This window comes from Macrobrachium nipponense, chromosome 5 (assembly GCF_015104395.2).
Source record: "Macrobrachium nipponense isolate FS-2020 chromosome 5, ASM1510439v2, whole genome shotgun sequence".
Lineage (NCBI taxonomy): Eukaryota > Metazoa > Arthropoda > Malacostraca > Decapoda > Palaemonidae > Macrobrachium > Macrobrachium nipponense.
In genome coordinates this window covers 47,469,515-47,484,154 of record NC_061107.1, presented here as the reverse complement: position 1 = coordinate 47,484,154, position 14,640 = coordinate 47,469,515, and the positions used below count along the sequence as shown (strand labels likewise).

At 35.1% G+C, this 14,640-nt stretch overlaps 1 pseudogene; it reads left to right on the top strand.

Moving 5' to 3' along the window:
• Positions 1-1,367: 1,367 nt before the first annotated feature.
• On the top strand, positions 1,368-14,286 carry LOC135215772 (uncharacterized; annotated as a pseudogene).
• Positions 14,287-14,640: the final 354 nt, after the last annotated feature.

Genomic DNA, 14,640 nt, shown 5'->3' with positions numbered 1-14,640 from the left:
ATATATATATATATATATATATATATATATATATATATATATATATATATATTTTATAACGGCTACATTAAGTAAATCTTCTTACTGTCATAGCATTGCAGTCGTTTGCTCATTTTTCTAAAACGGCAATACTCTTTTTTTTTACTTACATAGTTAGTTTACATTTAGAAATCACTTTAGTATCTCCACCCATAGAAGATGGAGTTTGTGGAGAGCAATAAAGGACAGGTGAAATTGCATCGTGAAGGATATATTTATGTTAAACAAAAAGAATTGGCAAACGGTATGATGTCATACGAACGGGAAAGAAGGCGATCTGAAGCATCATGTAAAGCAAAAGTCAAAGTGAGGCAAAGTGAGGTCATCGAAGAATTGCACAGCTACACACACGCAAGTATTTTAATATCTTTCTGTTTGGAACTATATAACCAATAAAAAATAAAACAAGTTACTGCTATTATTGGTTGCTTACATTTTCATGACTTTAAATCTATTCCGGGAGATTTTGTGCATGCGGGATTTTGTCCTACGGGGGATTTTGTCCTTGGGGGATTTTGTCCAGGGGGATTTTTGTCCTACGGGGGATTTTGTCCTCCGGGGAATTTTGTCCATGTGGGATTTTGTCCAGTGGGATTTTGTCCTTGGAGGATTTTGTCATCTGGCGGATTTTGTCCTCCGGGGGATTTTGTCCTACGGGGTGGGGGATTTTGTCCTCCGTGGGATTTTGTTCTCCTGGGGATCTTGTCCTCGCCTGGGGGATTTTGTCCTTAGGGGGATTTTGTCCTACGTGGGATTTTGTCCTCCAGGAAATTTTGTCCATGCAGGTTTTGTACAGGGGGATTTTGTCCTTGGAGGATTTTGTCCTACAGGGGATTTTGTCATGGGGAATTTTGTCCTCCGGGGGATTTTGTCCTCTGGGGGATTTTATCCTAGAACCTTACTGAATTGCTCTCTCATCCAGACAATATTGAATTAATCGACATTTCTTTAAATATCTAAGAAGAGCGGAGACTTTCTTCACTGTCTGTAAGTATTATTTCGACCGTTGTTATATTGAGCTTAAGGAGAGGATCCCACACATATTAGGCGACTAGTCTCTTTGTTGAGTTGAGTTGAATATAAGGTTTAGGCCAAAGGGACAAATGAGGTCATTCAGCGCTGAAATGGAAATTGTCAGTAAAAGGTTTGAAAGGTGTAACAGGAGGAAATCCTCGCAGTTGCACTACGAATCAAGTGTTAGGAGAGGGTGGAAAGTAAGATGAAGAAAGAGACTATGAAAGGAGGTACAGTAAAATGAACGAAAGTGGTTGCAGTACGGACCGAAGGTACGCTGCAGAGAACCTTAAGTAATGCCTACAGTGCACCGCATGAGGTCCACTGACGGGCAGTCTCTTTGTACCCACGAGCCATCAGCTGCTAGTTTAGTATCCCAGAAACAAAAAATTTTCGGATTCCTTCCTTTTTCCTTGATTCTTGCAGTATTTTCATAGTGGCATACTCAATAGTCCATTGGTCAAAACAGAGCACTTGCTAGTCTAGTCTAGTAAGCTTTGATAAGTTTTCATTTAACTTTGTCATTGTTATAATTGAATAATTTTAGATTAGGGAGTCCATTTGTTTCCAAAAGGATTTTACTCACTGTGATTTATGTAACTTTCCGTAAATAACGCCTGCGGTGTGTATATATATATATATATATATATATATATATATACTATATATATATATATATATATATATATATATATATATATATATATATATATATATATATATATATATATATATATATATGAGTGTGTGTGTGTGCGCGCGCGCGCGCGTGTATGCATGTATATACATATATATATATATATATAATTATATATATATATATATATATAATATATATATATATATATATTTATATTTGTGTGTGTGTGTCTGTGTGCAAATGAAGTCTTCCCGTTGAATCCAAAGATATTATCACAAGAATTGCAGGAGTAATTTATACGGAAAGTTATAAATCACAATAAGTGAGTAAACTCCTTTTACAAAGAAATGGACGCTCTCATTGAAAATTATTCAACAATAATAATGACAAAGTTAAATGAAAACTTATCAGTACATTCCTGGACTGGCAAGTGCTCTGTTTTTCCCAACTGGCGCATCCGAATATAACATTTACTATGGAGCGTAAAAGTTAATAAACTACCTTTTTTAGATGTTTTCAGTCTTACGACAATATGATCATTTCAACACTTCAGGAAGAGACCTTTTACTTAGCGAGGTTCGAATGTTTATAGAAACTGTTTTTATGGTTTTAAATTAAAATTCCCTATCCACATTATTTCATCGAGCCCTCTCATTTATATCTTCAGCTTTTTACCCTTAAAAAAAGGTAAATTTCAAATTAAAAAGGTAAATTTTAAATTAAAAAAGGTAATTTTAAATTAAAAAAGGTAAATTTCAAATGAAAAAAATGTAAATTTCAAATTAAACGAGGACAATTTCAAATTAAAAAAAGATAAAGATCAAATTAAAAAAGACCTAATTCAAATTAATAAAGGTGAACTTAAAATGAAAAAAGATGGACTTTCAAATTACCTCAATACAAAAATTTTTTCAAATTGTTTTACATGTGCTAAAAGCAAAAAAGCATAGAATAATTTTTGTAATAACGGTGGAATTCTATGCATGTCGACTACTGTTCCTAACCCATAGCAAACGCTGCCATACATTACTCGTAACAATCATACTTTGGAATTTTCGTTTCCTACTGTTGACGTATGCATATATAAATCACACGCAACAAACTAACGCACACTCATATATATATATATTATAATATATATATATATAGATATATATATATATATATATACACATATATATATATATATATATATATATATATATATATATATGTATATATATATATATATATATATATACTATATATATATATATATATAGAGAGAGAGAGAGAGAGAGAGAGAGAGAGAGAGAGAGAGAGAGTATGTGTGTGTCTGTGTGTGTTTGAGCGGCTCCAAGCGTTGATGCAGGGTTCAGAAATTTCACCCAGTGACGTGACGAGCGCGGGAACAAACCATAGGGCCTGGGACTTCAGGATAGAGGATAGTGCCAGTGGATTCTGAAGAAGCAACGCACCACAGGTATGTTTTATTATTTTTCATTATTTCGTATAAATTATGGGTTTGGCGTAGTAATTCTTTCTTAATATTGTGTACTATAGTTATTTCCAAAACATCTTCTTGTCGTTTTGGGCAGGGCAAGGGTGAGAAATGGCGCTGCCAAATCAAACTTTCTCGGTCTGTTTATTTAGCACTTGAAAGCACTACAAACTAAACAATGATAAAACATAAATATAAGATTTTCTTTTATCATATTAAAACATTTCGCAACATTTTACACTGGGTAACGACGTGAACATTGCTTTTGTTCTTAAAGTGGCACAAATTTTGAGCTACGTTGCCAGTTATCTTAAAGGATTTAATCCAAGCTAAGCTGCCCTTGGGGCATGTAGAGGTCGAATTCAGATTTAGGAAAATGACGAGTATGGGAATAAAAACATTCTATTATTAATTAAAATAATACAGGATTCTGTAGTGTATTTTAAAGCGTAATGCAAGTAGTGTGAAGTGTGAGTACTTTTATTTCCAAAAAAGGAAAAAAATTATATATTGTTAATATAGGTAGAAAATTAATTGGCTAATATCGAGGTGGAGAATTTCTCCAAGCACGTACGTACATACATACACACACACACACAACACAGGAAACAGAGATATATATACTACACACACACACACACACACACACACACACACACATATATATATATATATATATATATATATATATATATATATATATATATAGAGAGAGAGAGAGAGAGAGAGAGAGACAGACAGACAGACAGACAGAGAGCGAGAGCCCTCTCTCTCTCTCTCTCTCTCTCTCTCTCTCTCTCTCTCTCTCTCTCTCTATATATATATATATATATATATATATATATATATATATATATATAGAGAGAGAGAGAGAGAGAGAGAGAGAGAGAGAGAGAGAGAGAGAGAGAGAGCCTCATGGTCAATATAAAAGGAGGTAGCGATTATCATAAGATCTAAAGGATGGTTTAACTTGAGTTTCCTCGGAAACAACAAAGCTCTGGACGACGAGACGTAAAAAAAGGGAAGAAAAAAAAAAACCAGTGGCTGGAGTCGCTGTCCTGTTATACTTCTTTTTTTTTTTTTACTATCTTCAATAATTGCAAATGAAATTATGCAAATGTCTTGTTACAAGTTATGACGATATTTTGCACTTTCCATTGATCTTGTCGTTTCTTTAAGTCCAAATATTGGAGAGTAGGATCAAACCAAGATCACTATTGCTCCTGAGGGAGTGATTAAAAGGAATAAACGCCGTCACTTCCAACGAAGTACAATTAGCAGCGTGGGAAGAAACACCTAAAACGACTGGAAGGTTTGGAAATAGTACAACGACTGTATATTCACCTCCTGTAAAAACACTACATTCGCTATTTTGTTTACTTTTCTTATTCAAAACAGTTTTCCATTTTGTGACACTTGCTTTTCAATCACAAACACATACATTTTATTAGACATGAGGTGTGAAGGATGTAATTTCTGTTGAGCTATATAGTAATTGTGTTTATATAATCAACACAATTGAAAGGAAAAATATTTAATAACAGGTAGTATGCTTTAAGCTATTAAAAGCTAGCTAGGTAGTCCAGGTATAGGCTTACTCTAGGATATTTTATTTTGATTAGGCTTAGGTTAATTACAGTATTATAACATACATCAGGCTATTTCTTTTGTTATTCCCGTGACATTCATATTTCTTATTTTAGAATTTCTTAAACATATAGGCCCTGTATGATAAAACTGTTCCTAGTTTCTTGTGTTACTTAGGCCTATCCATATAGGCCTAGCCTATCTGGAGGTAGGCCTTAACCCAAAGTTCATTTAGCCTATTAATGCACCAATGCTTTTGGTCATTAAAGAAATTATTTCATGTAAATTTTCATTGATATTCCTTGATATTAGCTAACGGTAGACTACTTAACAATGATGAGACTATGATTAGGCCCACAAGTTTTGTATAGAGCCATTACATGAACTATGAAGCTGACATATTAAAACTAATTAGCAATTTTTTTTAGGCTAGGCCAGGTTACTCTAACTTGATGTAGAAAAAAAAACTGACTCTGACGTAGATTTTCTGACCTCAATTGACCTGAAAATTTAATGGTGTCATTTTGATGAAGTTTCTAAAAGTAATTTGGCTAGGTAAGAAATCGAATTTCCTTGTTTAAAGGAATTACGGTTGACTTAAGAAATTTATATTTATACTAGAGCCGATAGAACATGGTATGTCATTGAAACTAGGCTAATGTGTTATGCATGATTAAACGTCACTTCAGAGGTATATTTATTGATTAATCGATTCTACTGTAACTTTGATGAGAGAGAGAGTTAGCTTACTTGATACCAAATAGACCTACGTAACATGAAAATATCATTCGGCTATGGGGTAGGCCCATAGTCTAAATCTTTCGATTTTTTATAAGGCTAGGGCTGATTAGTTTTCTTTTGAAATATTTTTATGTAGTATAGGGTAATCGAAACTAAACAATTATGTTTCCAGATAATCAAGGTAAAAAGGAAAACTTGACTTATCAAAAAAAATGCTCTGTAAAATTGCATTACAGGACAATATTCAAATTCACCTTAATAATGCTATGTATGGTTACATTTTGATATTCTAATACACATATCGTCGGGTTTACAGACTTATCCCAAGCTCGGATACCATAAAAAACAATGAAAAAAATGCATTTATCAGTCAGACTATAAGTACTGGGTAATATATTTTAGAAAAGTGTCTTTTGGGTAAGGCAAGGGTGGGATACAAATGTAACTGAAAGTAAGCTGATGTGTATCATTTTTGTTTTTCTATTAGGATGGCCGAACTGCAATCAATAATCCGTGCAGCTCAGATGAAGAGGAAGGTGTTGACGACCCAGTAGAAAAAAAAGAGGGGCGTGAAGACTGGTACTACCAAGCGGGGAAAGTAGTACCTACGTCACAATAGGTGCAAAGGATGTTGTAAAAATGGGAATCATAAATGCAGTTGAGAACGATCAAGACTGGAGAGCTGTAGCAAAAGCCAATGGAATTCTTATTCAGACAGCATACGAGTGGATACGACGATCTGATGAACCAAGAAAAGAACGCTGTGGTACTCGATCTTTAAAAGTTAGACAAGATATGATGATAGAATATGTTGAGGGAAACCCACTTATAACTTTTAAAGAGATTTCTGCTGCAAGGTTTGGTAATGGAACTGGCATCAATATTACTTCAACAGCGGTACACAGGATTTAGATAATCAGTTACAGAGGTCAGTTATACATTGAAGAAAGTTCTCCCGGAACCTGTTACTGTGAACTCAGAAACAAATAAACAAAAACGAAAGGTTTACGTGGAAAAATCATGAACAGGATTGGACTAAGAAAAACAGTTATCTCTGTGGATAAGGGCAATGCAAATCTCTTTCTTCGATATTCTCAGGGACATGCCCGTAAAGGAGTTCGTTGTATGCCCAAAAGTCCTACATCCCAAGGAAGGAATATTCGCATAATAGGCAGCACATCTCAACAAGGACTTGCGTACTGGGAGCGCAGAAGGGGCAGTTACAAAAAGAAGACTCAAATATGGCTGTGTAAAATACTTCGCATTGTCACTGAGCCCCTCTCTAATGTTGTTGTTGTGTGTGACAATGCTCCTGTACATTCAGGTCTTGAAAACATTGAAGAAGAGGATGAATGCAATGGAGTTGAAATATTACGGTCAAGCCCATACAGTGCTCCACTAAATCCCACTCAGGAATGCTGGAGTGTCATGAAAGCAGCTATGAAGCGAAGCCTGGTAGAACATTTTAGAATCACGATAGACACTACAACTGGCATCAGACAAACTGAATATCGAATGCAGTACCTAGAACGCTGTATTGATCAAGCTATGCTCAACATTACACAAATGTTTTGTCTAAAAACATATAACCATGTACAAGAACATTTTCTTGGTGTTATGCAATTAAAGGACTTGAATATGAGTGACAATGGCCACCGTAGGGTTTCTCAGTAATTTTGGTGTATGTTAACCCTTAGGTTCCAAGAGTTAAAAAAATGACAATTTATATAAAAATAATGCATCATAATTTACGTTGCACTCTCTCTCTCTCTCTCTCTCTCGCTCTCTCTTCTCTCTCTCTCTCTCTCTAGTCTCTCTCTCTCTCCGCCCAACTGGATTCTTGATTCGTGGAGTGGTGTTTCCTTATCTTGTCCTCTTCCCCTTTTAGGTGGGGTTAACATGTTAATTCCTCCTTTTCCAGGCGGTGTCAATAATTTAACATGTTAATACCTCCTCCGGGAGGCGGAGCTGCATTCTTTATAGAAGCTGAGTAAGTCTGGTGCGAGGTCACAGGTTAAAGATTTTATGACGGTCTTAAGATTTTAATTGCGATGGTGTTATGGTTCAACTTCCTGTGACTAAGGTTTTGTTGATCAAATTCTGGCTCACACACCAAACTCAATTCTCTCTCTCTCTCTCTCTCTCTCTCTCTCTCTCTCTCTCTCTCTCTCTCTCTCTCTCTCTCTCTCGTTATAATGACATAAGAATTATATTTTGCTTAATTTTCACCCATTATTTATGATATGAAGAATTGCAGTTTAGTTAACTTTTTAATTTTCACATAAGCGATAAGGAATATTGATTACTATGTTTGTCTTGTTTTATTTGCATTACAAATTAGGTAATGAAATATTGATTTAAGTTGTACTGATTTAAGTAGGCTATGTGAGAAGCCAAATATTGTACACTACTCTAAATAAATAAAAATGAATTAAATACAACCATTGTATTTTCATTACATCCGATTACCTTAATATTAGATGTATTTCTATTGTTGAGATGGGTGTGTGGAGTCACAAGAAGGACTAGGATTAGAAACAATTATATTAAAGGGGCAGTCAAAGCAGTAGAAGTATCAAAGAAGATTGCAGTGGTTTGGTCACGTCCTGCGAATAGAGGAGGCTCATGTGTGGAGAAGGGTCGTGGACATGGAGGTGGGTGGGAGGAGGATGATGGGAAGGCCAAGATTTAGATTGAAAGATAGTGCATCAAATGGCATGCAGGAAATGAGTCTAAGAGAGCGTGATTCCCAGTATAGAGAAAGAAGGAAAAGCTTACAGGAAACAGTGACTCCATACAAAGATGGGGAAAAGCTGTAGACAAAGAAAAAGATGAATTTTTATTGCTCTTTTTTATAATTACTGTAGTGTTTTATTAATATGGGTAATGCATATCCGATGTCAAGTTTTCAAACAACTAAAACATTACTTTTTACATTAAGTCATGTATTTAAAGATTATTTATTAAATTTAAATTTATTTGTCTTAATTTGAAGTTCATCTTTTTTAATCTGAATTTCATCTCTTTTTAATTTGAATTTGACCTATTTTAATATGATTTTCACCTTTATAAATTCGAATTTGACCATTTTCAATTTGATTTTTATCTTTTTAAATTTAAAATTGACCTTTTTTAATTTGAAATTGACCTTTTTTAATTTGAAATTAACCTTTTTTATTTGAAATTGACCTTTTTTAGTTACTGAAATACACCTTTTTTAAATTTGAGGGCAAAAAGCTGTAGTTGGGAGATTTTTTATGTTAAGAAATCCATTTTTACACAAATACTTTACGAGTAATTATTTTCCCACCTCACTTTCTCACTGGCATGTTTTTAGAATTCTTAATAACTTTTCAGGACAAAAATTCATACAGTGCACTAAGAAAACTCATATTTAATTGTATACCAGCAACTAAATTTAATATCATCCTGACAAATCCACTTACTTTGGGCAATTAGTTTCAATTAAAGGATAAGCTCGACCCTTTGATGACCTCGTGTATTGTACACAAGTTCAGTTGCCCTAAATGTAATCTAGAGACCTACGTGGGATCCACACATAGGTTACTGAAGGTCAGAATTGATTGCCACGATGCAGCACGCCAATGAATGCAAGCATAATATACAATACAAAGATTGTGAAATATTAGTACGGGCACCGAATGTCAAGCTATTGATAATTCTGGAGTCCTTGCTTATTCAACAACTTACCTCTCAATTGAACATTTGGCAGTCTTCCTTGACACTATTGTTTTACGTGAGCTGTAGCCTTTTGACATTTCTGGTTTGTTCCTTCTCACTTTCGTCCTTCCTTTCTCTCTTGATGGTCGATTCTGCTATAGTTAGTTCTAATTTCGTTATTTATAATGTATATATCTTATATTTGCATTTTAGCAATATGAACGTTAATTTTATTGCGTTTTGTCTTTAAAGCTTGCAAATGAAACCTTTGTGTTTTGAAACGTCGCCAATAAATGTATTTTGAGGACCACCGAGATATAGTTCCTCCTTCAGTCGTCTTCTAATATATATATATATATATATATATATATATATATATATATATATATATATATATATATATATATATATATATATATATATATATATATATATTACCAGCGAAGGGCGTCGCCCCCCGGTATTTAATATTTGGTATGCGTTTAGCCTGAGCGTTAGGCAAACTGGTTACACTCAGTCTCTTCTCTCTCTCTCTCAATGCGATCACTGGCAAAAGCCCTCTCTCACTCTCTCTCTCGTCTCGTCTCTCTCTCTCTCTCTCTCTCTCTCCATTCCATCAGGTCACTAAATCAGAGTCAGAGTTACAAAAAATATATACGTTTTATTCAAAGTAAGGTGTTAGTTGAATAATTCAAGTTCTTTCAAGATCATTAATGGAATGATAATAGTTCAAGTCTCACAGACAACTAACTCAGATAACCCTACGGTATTTAAATGTCTTAATCAGTAATTAGTCACACCAGTTATCTCCTCTCCAAAATACAGTCCCCTCACTAGGACACTCGGTCCCCACACTAGGACACTCGGTTCCCTCACTAGGACACTCAGCTCACTAGGATACTCGGTCCCCTCACTAGGATACTCGGTCCCCTCACTAGGACACTCGGCCCCTCACTAGAACCGCCAATTACAGCTTGGAAAATCACTTAAACAAAAATACATTATGGAGCCATCAGGCTTTTTCTCCCCAAGGCAGCCGTCTCCTAGTTCTGCCTAAAACTCGCCGTTATTAACGGACATAGTTCGTACATGTACACACAAATTCACACTCGTCGTCAACGCCCCAATTTAACTGGTCACAGCCAGTTTTCAAAAGCACCTTGAACAATAACCTCACGGCACTGATATGCTTAAGTAAGGAACTTTAACATAGTACCACCCAAAAAGAGATGTCAGCATTCTTAGGTTGTCGCCCGGACTCTCTGTCTCCATGGGAAGTTAAATATGATGAGTCTCCAATTTCCAAGAAATGTCACAACGATACATATTATCAGACTTTGTTTATTACAGTAGCTCGGCCGCTACCCTGGCTAGCCCCTGCCTAGCCATAGGCCACATAAAACAGCTTATATATATATAAAAAACAGATTGGCCGGCTTAAAACACAAAACATAAGTAACTGCACATCTCTGGCAGCATAATGTAATGTCTATCACGCTTCATCTCCAATAACACTTGGGCGTATAAATTTTCTCTCATTTTGGATTTCTTGAATATCTCTCTTTGTCTGCAACTTCCTGCACAGACTGTAGTAAGCTGTAGGAAGGAGAAATACTTCCCTGTGGAAAACATCCAACGGCTTCTGTAGACCCAAAAGCGCTGTAGAACTCTGTAGACTCGTAGAAACTCTCGTAAGTACCCTGGACAAAAGACAGCAACATCTCTGCATGGCTGGTGAGCGTCTTGCTAGCGTCGGGGAACGACGATTATGGTGTGTTTAAGTATGTCAGTCAAGTCATCGGTCAATCAAAAAAGAAATTAACCCCAGACATACTACTTCTATCAGATAATGACCTCAAAAATTCCCAAAATTACTAACTGAACGTCTCCCAATTAACTCCATTTAATATGACCACTAAATCATAAGTCATTATCACAACTCCGCAAAGAAAATATTAAGTTCTCTAACTCAATTCTCCAAACTCACACACTAATACACACAATCCAGAACTCACAGCAACTCCACGGACTTCTGCACTCACATCTCAAACTCAAACTCTTACAAGTAAAAACAAGAAAAAAAAGGAAGCAATGAGCCAAGGAAAAAAAATCACGTAACAAGCCCAGACCCAAAAATAAAAAATGTTCTCTCAAGCTCTGATATTACAGCAACCCATAAAATCAGTAAAAATCTCCAATGTTTAACAGCAAAAACCCTTTACTGCTCACATAATTAATTGCAATGAGACTTAATGTCAAACGCCCATCTATGTAAATCACAAAGCCCAATAAATTACATCTCCCGTTCGGAAAGAAATGCTAATTTAAAGCTCAATCCCCAATTGCATCTCTCGTAGGAAAAGAAAAAAAAAGATAAAAAAGATAACAAGAAGTGAACTTCCCCCATCACAAAGCACATAATATATGCATGATATACATAACCCCGCATTTTCCCAACAAATGCAATATGCATAGTTACGGAATTTTTGCAATCGCAACTTTCCAAGCGACCGGACACGGCCAGAAAGCAAACTCTTGCATGTGCACTTTCATGAAATGCTATGATCAACATTTCCAGATATTGCAAAAACTCTGAGCAATCACCTCTAGAAGAGGAGAGTCAGCACGCCGGACTCATCACAGCGGTTTCAGCAAAAAATCCACCTGCAGACACGTGTGCTCGAACTGCAGCAAAAAAAATGTCTAGTCAGACTCACAACTTCAGAAACCCATGATTCTCAAAAAAAGTTCTATACTGACACTAAGTAAGCACATTTCACAAAATTATCTCCAGGATATGACTAAGCTGCTCAAAGATTGTCTCGAAGACATATCTCTCACATGATACTCGCCCAATTATAAAAAAAAATTATCACCTATTTGGGATAAAAACTACAATAAACTCACAATCAGCAATTATATGCCTCCAAAAATAACATCTCCATAGGGACTCGTAATGCAGTAACGCCACTCGCCCTCCAATTAGTCACGAAACCAACAAGAAAGAACAACACAGAACTCTTCTCTTGGCTTGAAAAAACTCCCAGAATAAAAAAGTCATAACCTCAAAAAATGTCACCCGCCAAAGATCAATGCCATCTCCATATATATAAATATATAAATCACCATCTTAATAATAAAACCACTTAGGTGATAAAAATATTTCCTCCATTTAATTAATAACCGCACCACACCATATTCCTTCTTATTTCCCCAATAACCACGTGTTAATAAAAACCACCACTCCAGGAATAAAAAATTATTCACCTCTATTTCGGCAAATAAAAAATATTACCTCTAGTTTCACCAATAACTCCAGTGGGAATAAAAAACAAGTCTCCAAAGAGAATATTATATCTCCAAGCAGGATAATAAAAAAATGTAACCCCATCTCCAAAAAAAAAAATGCACTCAAAGCATCCACCTGACACACTCATAAATATTGCCCATATCTCCTCAAAAAGGTGTCTCCATTTGCACACAAAAGATGGATACAAAACTAATTGAACTAAACATAGCTCTCACCCCACATAGGCAATATCAAATGGCCAAAAATATATCTCCAATATATAATATCTCAAATTATATCTCCAAAATAATATACCTCCAATTCTCCAGAGAATAACTCAATGTTATAGTCAAAAACTATAAACTCTCTGTTTAGCATAACAGCCGAAAAGGGCAAAAACTCGGCAAATAAAATTGTCCAGAAAATTCTAGAAAAAATCACCAATGTGCCACAACTCATTATAACAGAACTCCAAATTCAAAGTATCTAAGTAAAGACTTCTCCATATGCACTACGACATAGGCCACTAGAAACTTAGCCAAGTTTCTTATCTCTGTCACAAATACAACAAAGGTATTGTGCAAGAAAACCCACAACTTCTGGAATACAAATATCCAGAAAAAAAAAAATGTAGTGCCATTTCGTATGCATTCAAAAAATGCAAAAATTCTCCCATAAATCTCTCTGGAGCATCAAAACAGCTGAAAACACAAACACGTTCCCGAACAATGACTACAAGTCACGAACTGAAACACTAAAAAATTCTCACAAACTGGAGAGAAAAAATAAATTCAAATTCACTCATGATAAAAAAAAAAACTTGTGTCAGCGATGGCTAACTTCCAGAAAAAGGAAAAAAAGAAAAATTCAACGGCACTGTTAACTATCCCCATGACTCACGAAGATGTCAAGCAATTATCTGCTGAACTCATAAAATAAGAAAAAAAAAAAAATGTGTCGTTAGTTCCTCCCAAATTAAAAAAAGATTCAACACCCTTGATAGCATTACAATACCCACGTTAGTATATATATATATATATATATATATATATATATATATATATATATATATATATATATATATATATATATATATATATATATATATATATATATATATAAACACAGTATTAGAAGTATCATTATCAGCAGTATCACGAAAATTGCTATCATCAAAATCACCAGTATTAGTATAAAAACATCACTAATGCTAATGCTTGCCCATTCACCAAAAATTCAGCACAAAATTCACCAAAAGTTCAGCAAAATTCAGCAAAATTCACTAAGATTCACCAGATTCATCACTCATGAACGACTGACACATTCTCACAGAAACTCAATAAATAATTAGCCACAAAACTTCTCCCATAATTCATTGTAATAATTCTCCATAATATAATTATCTGTAATAATTATAAAATGATCTCCCATGAAATATCTCAAATCTCTCTTAAAATATGTCTCAAGTAATGATAATTCTTAAGTAACTCTCCCGTAAAATATCTCAAATAATAATAATAATAAGAATTCTCCATACTAATAATTCTCCTGCAAATATCTCAAGTAAGGGCATTAATATTGCAATTCCCCCAGTATACACCAATATTACCAATCCCCAGTATACACCAAATACAACACGAGGAACCCATCCACCACCAAAGGCAACACCACCTGACAACATCAGTCAGCGATCATTACCAGTCAGCACTCATCACCAGTCAGCACCACAGGCCATCACCAACTGACACATCAGTCATCACCACCCATCACCACTTAGTACCATTCGGCAATCACCATCACTCAGCACCATCTTAAGGCAATCTCCACAACACCCATTAAAAAAATAATCTCTGTGTCCCCATTATAATTGTGCCTTCCAAAGCATAAGGAAAACTTACACCACATCCATATGCATTTCATTTCCTTTTCTCTTCATTCAAGAGAAAGAAAATCTCTTTCTAAAAAAAAAACCCTACGGGCATCTCACATCATCAACCAATCATTATCAGCTGATGCCCTTGGCATTGGAAATTTCTTATTCAAGGGCAGATTCTTCCCCCAATACCCCGACACAAAGAAAAAAAAAAGGAGTTCACCCCCCACTAAAAAAAAAAAAGTGTTTCACCCTCCTCTGAGCGTTAGAACACCCCATCAAGTCATTAAATCAGA